This window comes from Hylobates moloch, unplaced genomic scaffold (assembly GCF_009828535.3).
Source record: "Hylobates moloch isolate HMO894 unplaced genomic scaffold, HMol_V3 SCAFFOLD_17, whole genome shotgun sequence".
Taxonomy (NCBI): Eukaryota; Metazoa; Chordata; class Mammalia; order Primates; family Hylobatidae; genus Hylobates; species Hylobates moloch.
The window spans coordinates 41,613,462-41,626,786 of NW_026652292.1; the positions used below are offsets into that span (position 1 = coordinate 41,613,462).

General features: G+C 34.7%; 1 protein-coding gene and 1 long non-coding RNA gene across 2 annotated transcripts in view; one reads left to right on the forward strand and one right to left on the reverse strand.

The window, feature by feature from the left end:
• Window positions 1–7,306, forward strand: part of LOC131381611 (uncharacterized) — a 28,283-nt gene extending 20,977 nt beyond the window's left edge. The window contains exon 3 of the long non-coding RNA XR_009210464.1: window positions 7,165–7,306. This is a non-coding gene — a long non-coding RNA (uncharacterized LOC131381611). The remainder of the gene's footprint in view (window positions 1–7,164) is intronic.
• The window catches only part of HCN1 (hyperpolarization activated cyclic nucleotide gated potassium channel 1), a 401,400-nt gene that overhangs the window by 268,802 nt on the left and 119,273 nt on the right, over window positions 1–13,325 (reverse strand). The gene's annotated exons all lie outside the window — the stretch shown is intronic.

The window sequence follows — 13,325 nt, forward strand, 5'->3', positions numbered from 1 at the left end:
TAATCATTAAGGCAAGCAGGAGAAAATCAACAAAACCAGTCATATTGGGCAAGGAATTATTTAATTGCCCATGAATAACCAATGTATGTGAAATTTTGCTAAGGTCAATTCGACCTTAAAATGTGGTTATCTGGTCTGACAAACTTTGTCACTTTCTTCTGTATTAAAGAAGAAGGGGTGAGATACATACAGGAGCATCTCACCCCTTCTTTGACACTTAAGCTTTCTCTGAGATTCATGGAGGCTCAGAAACTGGAATGGAGCTCAGGCATAAAATGTAAATAAGAGATTTCCTTTTAATGAAATAAATTTTATTGCTGTTTTGATATGGCTGCTCCAAAATCCCCCTAGGACAAAACACCCAAAGCAAAATATTCCAGGAAATTCTTCCTAAAGCAATCAGACAAGAAATAAATAAGGGGTATCCAGATTGGAAAGGAAGAAGTCAAATTATTCTTATTTGCAGATTATATGATTTTATATTTGGAGAAACCTAAAGACTCCACCAAAAACCTAGCAGAACTGATAATTTCAGTATAGATGCAGAATACAAAATCAACATACAAAAATCAGTAGCATTTCTATATGCCAACAGTGAACAATATGAAAAAGAAATAAAAAAAGTAATCCCATTTACACTTGCTACAAATAAAATACAATACTTAGGAACAAATTTAACCAAAGAAGTGAAAAAATCTCTATAATATAAACTATAAAACACGAATGAAAGAAATTGAAGAGGACACCAAAAAATAAAAATATATTCTATGGTCATGGATTGAAAGCATCAATATTATTAAAATGTCCACACTACCCAAAGCAATCTACAGAATCAATGCAATCTTTATCAAAATACCAATGACATTCTTCAAAGAGCTAGAAAAAAATTCTAAAATTTATTTGAAACCACACACATACACACACACACACACACACACACACACACACAGACACTAGCCAAAACTATCCTGAACAAAAAGAACAAAACTGGAGGAATCATATTACCTGACTTCAAATTATACTACAGAGCTATGGTAAGCAAAAACAGCATGGTACTAGCATGAACGCAGAGACATAGAAAAATAGAACAGAATAAAGAACCCAGAAATAAATCCACATGCCCACAGTGAACTCATTTGCAACAAAAGTTCCAAGATGATACACTGAGGAAAAGACAGTCTCTTCAATAAATGGTGCTGGGAAAATTGGATATCCATATGCCAAAGAATGAAACTAGATCCCTATTTCTCACCATATACAAAAGTCTAATCAAAATGGATTAAACCCTTAAACCTAAGACCTCAAACTATAAAACCACTAAAAGAAAACATTGAGGAAACTCCCCAGGACATTGGACTGGGAAAAGATTTCTTGAGTAATACCCACAAGCACAAGCAATCAGAGCATAAATGGACAAATGAGATCACATCAAGTTAAACAGCTTTTGAACAGCAAAGGAAACAATCAACAAAGTAAAAAAGACAACCCACAAAATGGGAGAATCTATCCTTCGCCTGTTTATTCATACATTACCAAAGAACTCTAGATGTTGGCATAAAAAGTGAGAACCTATGATAACATCCCACAAGCGTACAATTTCTAAATGGTCATATTTCATAGCTCATCATTATGTAGATAATTATAATAGGCATTTCATAAGTAGATTCACCATTAAATCTTTGTTAAAAATGGGACAATTCTGAAAATTTAAAGGAGGCCCTGAATATTGTAAAAATATATAATTTTTGAAATAGTGATACATTGACCAAAAAATTGGTTTCATTGTATCAACAAAATTAAAAGTTATCCTGTCCACATTATTTTCAAAAACACAATTTTATTTAAGAAATAAAAACAATGTGTTTATATTCATAAAAAAGTATACGTACCATAAAAAAACTAAGTATAACAAAAATTATTTGTATATAGTCACACACTTAAATCAACTGTTCTACGAGTCTAATGCTGTTTATCTAGTAATAATCTGAAGACTTAACACAGTCATATTGTTTTTAGTATTTTTCATATTTTCTTTAAAGATTCATTTTCTGGTTCATAAATATGACACTGCTTAAACCTTCCATTGGCTTTTTCTATAGGGTGGAAGTTTTTTAACTGAGGAAATAAAACCTCTTTACAAATGCTAAGGTATCTGCTAAACTAATATCAAATTCTGAACTTTTCATATTCAGAATGTGTAATTCAAACATTTTTGCAGATTCTGTCTTTGTTTCTACTTAGAATGCCTTTAACAAATATTTTTTTAAGAGAAAACATGCTAAAATGTCATGCCTTCTTAATTCCATTCCAATCAGATTTATATTTTTAAAAAACTTTACTTAAATATAGGAAAGTTATTCATTCAAATCAAGATATTCCAAAGCTTTTAAGCTATGGTAATTTAATATGTTTAGTTGATACTTAATTTTATAGGAAATCTTTATGTTTTCCTCTTTGCACACTTCTTAAAAAATATTTTCTATTCATTGAATCCTCCTGAGTGTGATTTTTTGGCATATTATTTATTGAATAATTTGATTAAAATTTCCAATTCATCTTAAACAAATGCAGTCAATTTAGATGACTTCTACTACCAAAAAAGTTCAATACCATTATGGCATACTTAAGTTGATTTCTTAAAGTCATTCTTCAAAGGCTAAAATATTTTGTAAAACAGACTTTCAGTGGGTAGCAAAAAGAGAAAATGTGTATTACTAAGATAAAATACCTAATTTTATATTTAACATTGCATAGTAAAGAATTTGACTGGCCTTTGTCCCTGGCTCCTGAGAAAAAAGAAAACAAAAAAAAACCCCAGGTAAGATGAGTCTCTGTTATTTATGAGCCCCTTGAATTACACTTGAGTTTATGCTAAGGAGATATCTCAGGATGGGGGCTGGTCACTGAAATGATCAATAATGTGATTAGAAAATTGGGGCTTTGAGTCAGCCTGACCTCCAGGGATAGGACAGGGTTACAGATTGAGTTCAATCACATGCTCAGTGATTAATCATACCTACATAACAAAATCCTAACTCTGGACATGGAAACTTCCCTGGATGGTGACCACATCAATGTGCTGGGAGGGTGATGCACTCTAATTCCATGAGGGGAGGGCTTGGAAGCTTTGTGTTTAAGACTTTGCATTTGGCTGGTCCTGGTTTTTATTCTTTATAATAAAACTGTAATCATAAGTATAGTCCTCTCTTCAGCTCTGTGAATCATTCAGTGAAGTATCCAACTGGAGGGCGGTCATGGGAAACTACCATATTTGTAGTCAGTTGAACAGAAGTACAGGTGGCCTGGTGACTCCCAAATTTGTGGCTGGCATTTGAAGTGATAACAGTTTTCTTGGTGGTCCTGTCCTTAAACCTGTGGAGTTTGACACTAACTCTGGAAGGTTAACAACAGAATGGTATTTCTGTCTACACATTTTGTGGTTTCATAATGCTTTGTGTGTATACCTGTCATACCTTCCCAATTTACCAAAGTGTGTTTTCCTAACATCTTTCTCTTGATATCCAACAGCAGAATGATATCAGAGAAAAAATCCTAGAAAAATCTCTTGATTTAAAATTTAGGTAAATTCTAGCTGGGTGCAGTGGCTCATTCCTGTAATCCCAACACTTTGGAAAGCTGAAACAGGAGGATCACTTGAGCCCAGTAGTTTGAGACTAGCTTGGCCAACACAGTGAGACCCCATGTCTACAAAACAAACAAACAAAAAAAACAAACAAAAAAATGCTTAGGTAAATTTTTTTTTTTTTTTGAGACGGAGTCTCGCTCTGTCGCCCAGGCTGGAGTGCAGTGGCGCAATCTCGGCTCACTGCAAGCTCCGCCTCCCGGGTTCACGCCATTCTCCTGCCTCAGCCTCTCCGAGTAGCTGGGACTACAGGCGCCCGCCACCACGCCCGGCTAATTTTTTTTTTTGTATTTTTAGTAGAGACGGGGTTTCATCGTGGTCTCGATCTCCTGACCTCGTGATCCGCCCGCCTCGGCCTCCCAAAGTGCTAGGATTACAAGCGTGAGCCACCGCGCCCGGCCTTAGGTAAATTTTATACACAAATATGCACACACAGAAAGACACATATACAAACACCAATGTGAAGCTATTAATGAATAACTAGGTAAAAATAACAGGCACAAAGGTAATTCCTTGAGATGAATCCTGTGATGTAGAATATTAAGAATGTGAGAATTGTCAAAGTGGAAGTGATAAAAAGACTAAAAACAGAATTGCCACCTTTTCTTTCTACAGGTCACTCAGAAAAAAAATAGCTTAAGAAATGTATGCAAAACCCTCTTGAACAGATGATATTTCATGTAAATTGAGTGGTTTCCTAACACCAAGACTGACACTTTGTTCTCAGAATGGACAAATAATAAAAGGCAACATTAATTTGAATTAAGCAAAATATATAGGATATGTGATGGACCATTTAAAACTAGAACTTGAAGAAAGGACATAGTTAGCATAAAACTGAATTGGAGAATTCTGTACTGAGACATAGTTTTGTTTTAGAAACAAATTCATATAAACAAATTTTAAACATTTTGAAGACTTTTTCTGAAACAGTCCCTTAATAAACCTAAGGTAAATTTAACATTTATCATACCTGGATTTATCTTTCTTTTTTATACTGAATATATGTAGGCAATTTAAAATATATAGTGAGGCCGGGCGCGGTGGCTCACGCCTGTAATCCCAGCACTTTGAGAGGCCGAGGCAGGTGGATCACGAGGTCAGGAGATCGAGACTTTCCTGGTTAACACGGTGAAACCCTGTCTCTACTAAAAATACAAAAAATTAGCCGGGCACGGTGGCGGGCGCCTGTAGTCCCAGCTAGTAGGGAGGCTGAGGCAGGACAATGGCGTGAACCCAGGAGGTGGAGCTTGCAGTGAGCCGAGATTGCGCCACTGCACTCCAGCCTGGGCGACAGAGCGAGACTCCGTCCCAAAAAAAAAAAACAAAATATATATATAGTGAAGGACGGGTGCGGTGGCTCACGCCTGTAATCCCAGCACTTTGGGAGGCCATAGTGGGTGGATCACCTGAGGTCACGAGTTCAAGACCGGCCTGGCCAACATGATGAAACCCTGTCTCTACTAAAATTACAAAAAAATCAGCCAGGGGTGGTGGCGGGTGCCTGTAATCCCCCCTACTCTGGAGGGTGAGGCAGGAGAATCACCTGAACTTGGAGGCGGGGGTTACAGTGAGCCAAGATCATGCCACTGCACTCCAGCATGGAGGACAAAAGTGAGACTCCATCTCAAGAAAATAAATAAAATAAAATAAAAAATATATATAGTGGAATCCCTATAACATTTCATTTATGAATTGAACCATATGTTGAAAGTGATATAAGATTTACAAGTATAAGACTTACAATGGAATTCCTACACTGAGAGGAAACAGTGTTAAGTATTCTCATATCAGAAAATTAAGATAATATAAATTATTTCTGAAACAATTCTAACAACACTTCACATCATTGATAAACAAAATGTTGAAAATGTTAAATTTATTCAACCTCTTTTTTGTGAATTTATAGCAATTATTTAATGAATATTCATCATATACAACACTTTTTATAAGGTGCCTTACAAACATTTTGTCTAATTCACCCAGTAACCCTGCATTTTGATCATTTACAGATGAAAAATCTGAGTCCCAGAAAACGGGAGCAACATAACAAATACGTAGCTCTTTATTCACAGAGATGGAAGTTTAACAGAGGTTGCCATAAAATATCAGGCCCTTTAGACTAATTACATATAAGTCCACTTCCTATTTTTGAAGAGCTTTCTTCTCCAATTTCTATCTATGTCAGTTTCATTTTGATTTGATACTAGTTCTTCCAACTATGCCCATACGTTAGAGCAACATTGTAGCTATGAACTTACAACTGAGGTGACATATGACACCTGAGCAAAACTAGTATCCTAATTATTACTATCTACATCCTCAGACCCAATAATAAATGTCGTAAAATTCTTCCTGACAAAATGTAATTTGTTAAGTAATGAAAACTTAAAACACTGAGTTAATTTCACTTCATTCTGCTCCACAAAGGAAATTTAAATGATTAATCCCATCCTGATACCTCACAAACTTTATCTCCCACTAAGTAAAAATAATGTGAACAAGGAAATTAAATGTGGGTGAACCTTTAGGAAGCTTTTTTTTTTTTGAGACGGAGTCTCGCTCTGTCACCCAGGTTGGAGTGCAGTGGCGCCATCTCGGCTCACTGCAAGCTCCACCTCCCGGGTTCACACCATTCTCCTTCCTCAGCCTCCGGAGTAGCTGGGACTACCACGCCTGGCTAATTTAGTAGAAACGGGGTTTCACTGTGTTAACCAGGATGGTCTCGATCTCCTGACCTCGTGATCTGCCCACCTTGGCCTCCCAAAGTAGGAAGTTTTACCTACAACTCCTATCCTCCTAAAAGTGTCATGCCCACACAGAAAAGTCAATGTATGTTTCCACGGCCGTTTTAAGGGTAGACTCTTAAAGCAACAATTTTCTCTAACTATGCAATCCTTTATGCCAGTCTCATTTTATAAGAGCAAATATTCCTATTATCTTCATGTCTATAAAGAATTATATTTTACAGACAATCTGATATTAACATAAGCTTTCCATAATTGTCAGTAGTAAGGAACATGAGATGATAAAAAGGAATAATCGCAAATAAAGAAGGAGTAGCTGGCAGCCTGAATTACGTCTGTTACTAATCTGTCTCAGAAGGGAAGGAAAGAAAAGACAGCAGAAAAAATGCATAAAGGGATTTGTTAGGCATGCCGGAGCTACACATTTGTGTTTGTTAACAACTTCCTTTTTTCCTCTGCCCTGTAAACTCAAAATACCTTTATAAAATAGCCCAAAATAATTATCTCGTCAGAAGAATCTTTGTGTTTTTGTCAAATTAAATTAAACTGAAATTCATCATGGGAAGAAGATATCAGAGAAAAAGCAATGAAAAGGTAAATTAAAATTGAACTGTCAGATTTAAGGGCTGGTCCAATGGAAATGACCAATAAACTCATGAGTAATGATAGACAGGGTGGATATTTTTCCTTTGATCTCACTAAATCTACGCCCTATTCCCAAATGTTCTTTCAAGGGAATGATATTAAATTCACTATAGATTTTTCTATCTGCAGAAACCAGTGGGAGCAACGAATGGAGGAAGTGTCATCATTAAGCTGCCATCATTCCCAGTGCATAGCAGGCTCAATTCACCCTGTAGCCTTGTGTGGCCTTAAAAACCTCCAACACACACTAATAGTTTTCTCTATAGTATATATTTGCATGTATAATCATGCCTGTTCCACCATTAAACAAAATTTTAATGGAAAAGGCTGTGCCCTTGGGTAGTTATAACTTGTAAGCACAGGAGTTAACTTTATTGTGATATTATAAAAGAGTGGTCAAAATAATTAAGCATTCATGCCTGGCACAGTGGCTTGCACCTGTAATCCCAGCATTTTGGGAGGCTGAGGAAGGACGATCGCTTAAGCCCAGGAGTTTGAGACCAGCCTGGGCAACATAGAGAGACCTCACCTCTATAAAAAAATCAAAAAAATAGCTGGGTGTGGTGTCACACAGGAGGCTGAGGTGGGAGGGTGGTTTGTTCCCTGGAGGTTGAAGCTGCAGTGACCCACGATCACACCACTGCACTCCAGCAAGGGCAAGAGAATGAGACCCTGTCTCAAAACAACAACAACAACAACAATAATAATAATTAAGTATTCTATTTGTTAATATCATTCTCATGGTTTAGAGATTAACTTAATTGAACATGACACAGTTTTGAGAGAAAATTACTTTGAAGAGTATCCTCATTTTGGCAACAAAATAAAATTGAAATGTGTTCTCAGAGTAACTTGAGTTGGTGATATAATGATTTGTGTATAAACAAAATCTGAATACTGCTAATTAGTCATGTTTCTCTTAAATTGAGTAGTTCTATCACAGGTCAATATCATTCTCTCTCCAACAGATGCCAGAATTTATTTTATCATTCTAACAATGTAATTACTGAATTTTTCTCATCTCTCGTAATCTGCGATTCCATTAGCACTGACCAGTATAATACCACCTTAATTATATGCATATTTGATTTCCTTTTTTAAACTCTATAACTGGTTGTCTCTTTTTTAGGTTGAGGTAGGTCTAATTAACTTAATTTGGGAAAGATAATTTATTTAAAATAATATCACTTTCTTGTCATTACTTTCCCAAATTTGTAGTCTAAAAGTATCAAATACTCATTTTTCATTACACAATATTTTTATTACTAATTTACTATTTCAGTATTTGAGATTATAGTATTTTTCATTTAGGTCACAATTATATTTCCACATATTTTAAGTTAGAATATTAAATTTTGCATCATTTAATGCCTCAAATTAAAGGGCAGCTGCAGCTTTATACATCAAAATCCAGAATATCAAGAGAGTTTATATGCTGGGAAAACACAAAGCCATGATCACAAATGGAAATTGATAGTAATTTTTTTCAAAGAGAAAATAAAAGAGGAAAGAAAAATAACAATAAAATGAGAGGAAAATGGAGACAGACTAAATAAAAGACTCCCTTGACTACAGGTCCTCATAGGTAAGTGAAATGATCCTGCACAATGGTTTCCTGGAAGATTAGCCCTTCTGCACTCTGGGACGGGTTCCTCCCTATGAGGAAAATGCCCAAGCAAGAACTCTCATATGGTTTCTTGTGCAACGAATAGGAGCTTTATAAAAGCAGAAAGCTTTGAACAAGGACAAGTCGGTATTAGGTGAGCCATACACATGAAGTAAAGGTGTCAGTCTGTTCCCTTCACTGTTACTTTCTCTCTGATATGGCTATAGAATAAGAAAATACATAGGCATTCCTCCCAGAGGAATTGAGTTGCTGCATGTTTGTCTACTTCAAGTTCATGAAATGTTTTATAACTTAATATTGTTGCCAATACATAGGGGAATTTCACTTAATTGGTTTTAAAATTATGGATAAGATACAAAAGAAGACAATTAAGATGAACCAATTAAGAATGGAATTAATATATATCAATTGAATGGAAATTTATTCATCTGCCAGCATCACAGATTTTTCTTTCTTTTTTTTGTCTTTCTTTCTACCTCCTTTTCTTCTCCAAAAATCATTTGACACCTACTGTGTGCCAGAAATTGTTCTTGGCTCTGCTAACACAACATCAGACAAAGAATGTCCCTTTCCCATGTAAAGGAATGGTGTGACTGGTAGGAAACAAGCAACTTTCTTACAGGGTGAAAATGCAGTGAGGAATATCCATAAAAAAGGAAGGAGCTGCAGGAGTACAGAGCTGAAAGTGAATAGTACTGAGCTGCTCACAGAGCTAAATGTTGACACACAGAACTAAATCTTAAAGATTAACACAGGTTAACTAAACACAGATGGTGAAAAGGAGAGGGCATTTTAGGCTACACACACACACACACACACACACACACACAGAGTTATATACAGTTCAAAAACATGGTGACATGAAAAACATAGCTTTTAGATTGAATTTGAAAAAGTGCCCTTTGGAAAATATTGACCAAACAATAGTCCTCATCTAACACAGTGCCTGCCAACCAAATGAGGGTAAAATTGAGTTCTAACTCTGACTCTTCACTTGAACGGCCATTTTAACTGTCCCTGGAAAGTTTTTAAAACACACCTGGATTTTGGATTCAGCCTCCTTGGCATGATTCTTAAAGGATGTGCCTTTTGCTTGTAAAATGCGTAACACCTCTATCTTACTTTCATATGTAAAGTAACACACACACACATACACACACACACACACACACACACACACACACGGCTATCTATGGTAGTTAAAGTTTTCACTAAGAACTTGGAACTTGCTCAAAATTATAGTGTTAGTAAAGACATAAAACAGGTATTAGCTTCACACATAATAGGTCTTTCCACTCTACTCATGTGCAGCCAGGATTTTTGTTTTGTTTGTGTATTGGCTATTTTCACTATTTTAGTCATCAGTAACATTTGTAATCATATATTTAAAAAACCATATTAAGAGTAGTTTCTCTTTCTTGAGCAAATGTTATGATCATCAGATTAAAAAATCCATAAATTACCCTTAGCTCAAAGTTTTATCCTTAAAAATATTTAATAATTTGTAGACTCTCTACCTTAATAAAGAAGACTGTCTCATTAACACAATCTAATCTTCTTTAGATGATTCAGAAAAGCTACAAGACCTTGGTTAAATTTTCTGATCGCATCAGTTTTTAGGAATGTAAAGTGCAAAATTTGAAAAAAAGCATAATAAATTGGAACGAAATAGAACTGTTCCCAGAATAACATTTAATGGGCATACTAACAGTGTTTAACAAAATTATTGTGAAGATTAAATTATTTAATATGTGTAAAGTAGAAGATTTCCCAGCACGGAGTGGAATTTCATTAAATGTTAATGACTGTTATTAGTTTTAAAAATCAATCATTTTTTATTCTGTTATCCATTAAATTGGTAAGCCAAAAAAATTAACACTCATTATATTTTAAAGTGTGCTTTAAAATCTTAGAAGTGTCATGACAATGGAAAAATTGTTTACTTATTCAAAACATTAGGTTCTTTTTTTTTAAGTAGCTTTATTTTAAAATTATGTATGTCGGGGCTCGGAAAACAATACATCAAAATATAGGATCTTGGCAAACTAAGTATTTTAAACTGAGGGAAACTGATAAAATCACAGAAGTTGGAAGGTCTCAGATCTTTTTCCACCCTTTCTCTCCTGAACTAAGGCTCAGAAACCAAAATTCCCCTCACCCCTTTCTCCCTGAAGCAGGTCATAAAGCCTAGACAGGTCACTCTCTGACAGTCTCCTTCCCACTCCCCTGGAGATCCTTTTATGACTGGTGCCCTGCCCTACATCCAGAGGGAAAGAATGTCACATACAGACACAGGAAAGAATCTGAACAGACAGACCTTGCTAAGTTACCCCCAGCTAATGACCTTTAGATCATACCCTTTTGTCCTCCAATTATACTTCTACATGATTGTTCATTAAAATATAGTATTTTCCCTGGGTCTCTGGTTCTTCATTTCTGTAGGTTTCAATGTCATATAAAACTTATATATGCTTTGTTTTTCTTTTATTAATCTTTTTTATGATAAGGGAATTGTCCAGGAACCTTGTTGTAGATAAGGAAAAGTTATTACTTTTCCTCCTTTAAATGTAATATTAAAGGTTTTACCCATGTAGAAAGATTTATATTTTAAAAATTCTTTTGAGAAATTCAGAAATAAGACAGTTACATATGGCTGAAAGTTTGTTTGATATGTGAAACCTCAAGACTTCTGTGAGTTTACTCTTTGGAACTTTAGGGTGTAACATTTCACCATGTTTAGAGTTCTATTTAATTAATTAATTTAATTTAATCTCAATTACTGTTTTGGTTATTAATATTACAAAAGAAATAAAAACTGCTCACTATATAGTTCTTAACTAATACAAGATTTATTTAATATTCCCAGTCTTTATCTGTTTTTATAAAATTCAAACATCCATTTTTTTAACATTCAGGATATAAATTTATATCTAAAGTCTTAATATAGTTTAAAGTTTAAAATTAGTAAGTACAATTTTAATTAATCTATATTTTTACAAGTAGATTATGTGGGCATCATTATCATCATCCTCATCATCATCATCCTATGATTTGGTGCCAAGTCTCATGCTAGTATATTTTAACACACAGGAGATGACTAAGATATTTAACTTGAGCACAAATCTTCCAGATAGATTTAACTAAAAGCTACCAAATGACTGAAGTAAAAAATTTGTAGGTATTTGCCAGATTGTCTAAAATTAATGTCATGAAATGTTAGTGTACACTGAAGATTTCCTATTGCTATTTTTAATTACCAAAGCTACATTTTATTTTTAATTATGTCACCGTGAACATCTTTTATCGATATTTAATTTAATCTGATATTCTCTCTCTTCCTTCTTCTCCTCCTTTGCTCCTCTCTCGCTTTCTTTATTTCCCCTACTTCTAAGGTATTATTATTGCATCTTTAAATTCTCATGTAGATTCTTCTGATGCCTCTGCTTATGTTTCTTTTATCATACATTTTTCTAGAGTCCATATCATCTGGAACATGGAATCAACTGACGCATTTCTTTTTTCACCTTATCATATCCATGTTTATTAGGCAGGCCAATTGATTATTAACAGTCTTTTAGCAATAATCTTTTCACCACCATACTACCTTACCAGCTGGGAGAGAAACTTCAGCAAAGCAATAATTAAGACACTGATAAGACAAGCTATATTGTTGCTTTCCTGGTTTACACAGAGGACACAGAATCGGGGGCTAAATATCTTTAATACTCAATATCTAAAGCATTACTCAGATCATTTGACTAACTTTTATACCTACATTGTATCCAACCCAATTTTTAAACTGGATAGTTGATCTGGTCTAAAAACAAAATCTAAAAAAGTAAACAAAACACACCTAACATTGTTAGTGCCTTACTTTTAAAAAGATTAAAACTTTCAGTATTATGGATAAGTAGATAGAGTACTAATTCCTTATTATTACACTCATTCTAGAATTAGATGTTTCTAACACAAATATACAAAGAAATTTCACATGTAAAAACCTGCTGGGGAATTTAAAATTCTTTTGTGACAATTTGCTCCTGTGACAAGTATATTTTTCTTTTCTATCATGCTCATATTTCACACTATTAAAATAAATACTTATGAGGATTATGGACAATATTGCTCACTTGATAATTTAATATCTGATATGATTGTACAAGGGACAATTCATGCTGTTTCCCATTTTTGACTTCTTCCATATCTACATTGGTTTAATTAAATATGCCTAGTTTCTAATACTCTTTTTGGTTCCTCTAGCAGGCATAATAGACTGTCCCATTATGGTCGCTTCCTCTTTCCTTCCTAATGAAATACAGATGATGATTTCGTTGGTGTGTCCACCAGTACCTATGTGATTCACGTAAATCCAGATTAGTAAACAAACCCAGTAATCTCATTCCCCCTGACAATTATTGGTGTAAAATTGGGTATGTAGGGTTAAGTTTCATGGTTTCTTCTTGGAGATATTTTCTGACTCTTAAAAAGAGAATCAGAGAACAAGCTGTTTTTCTCTTTTCTTCTGGATATTTTATTATCTGGACACGCAAACTGGAGTTGCTATACCATATTGTGACTTGGGGCAAGATAGATGAAACACCGAAACAGACAAGCTAAGAATGGTGGGGATGAAAGATGTCATCAAAGAACCTGGATGCTTCAC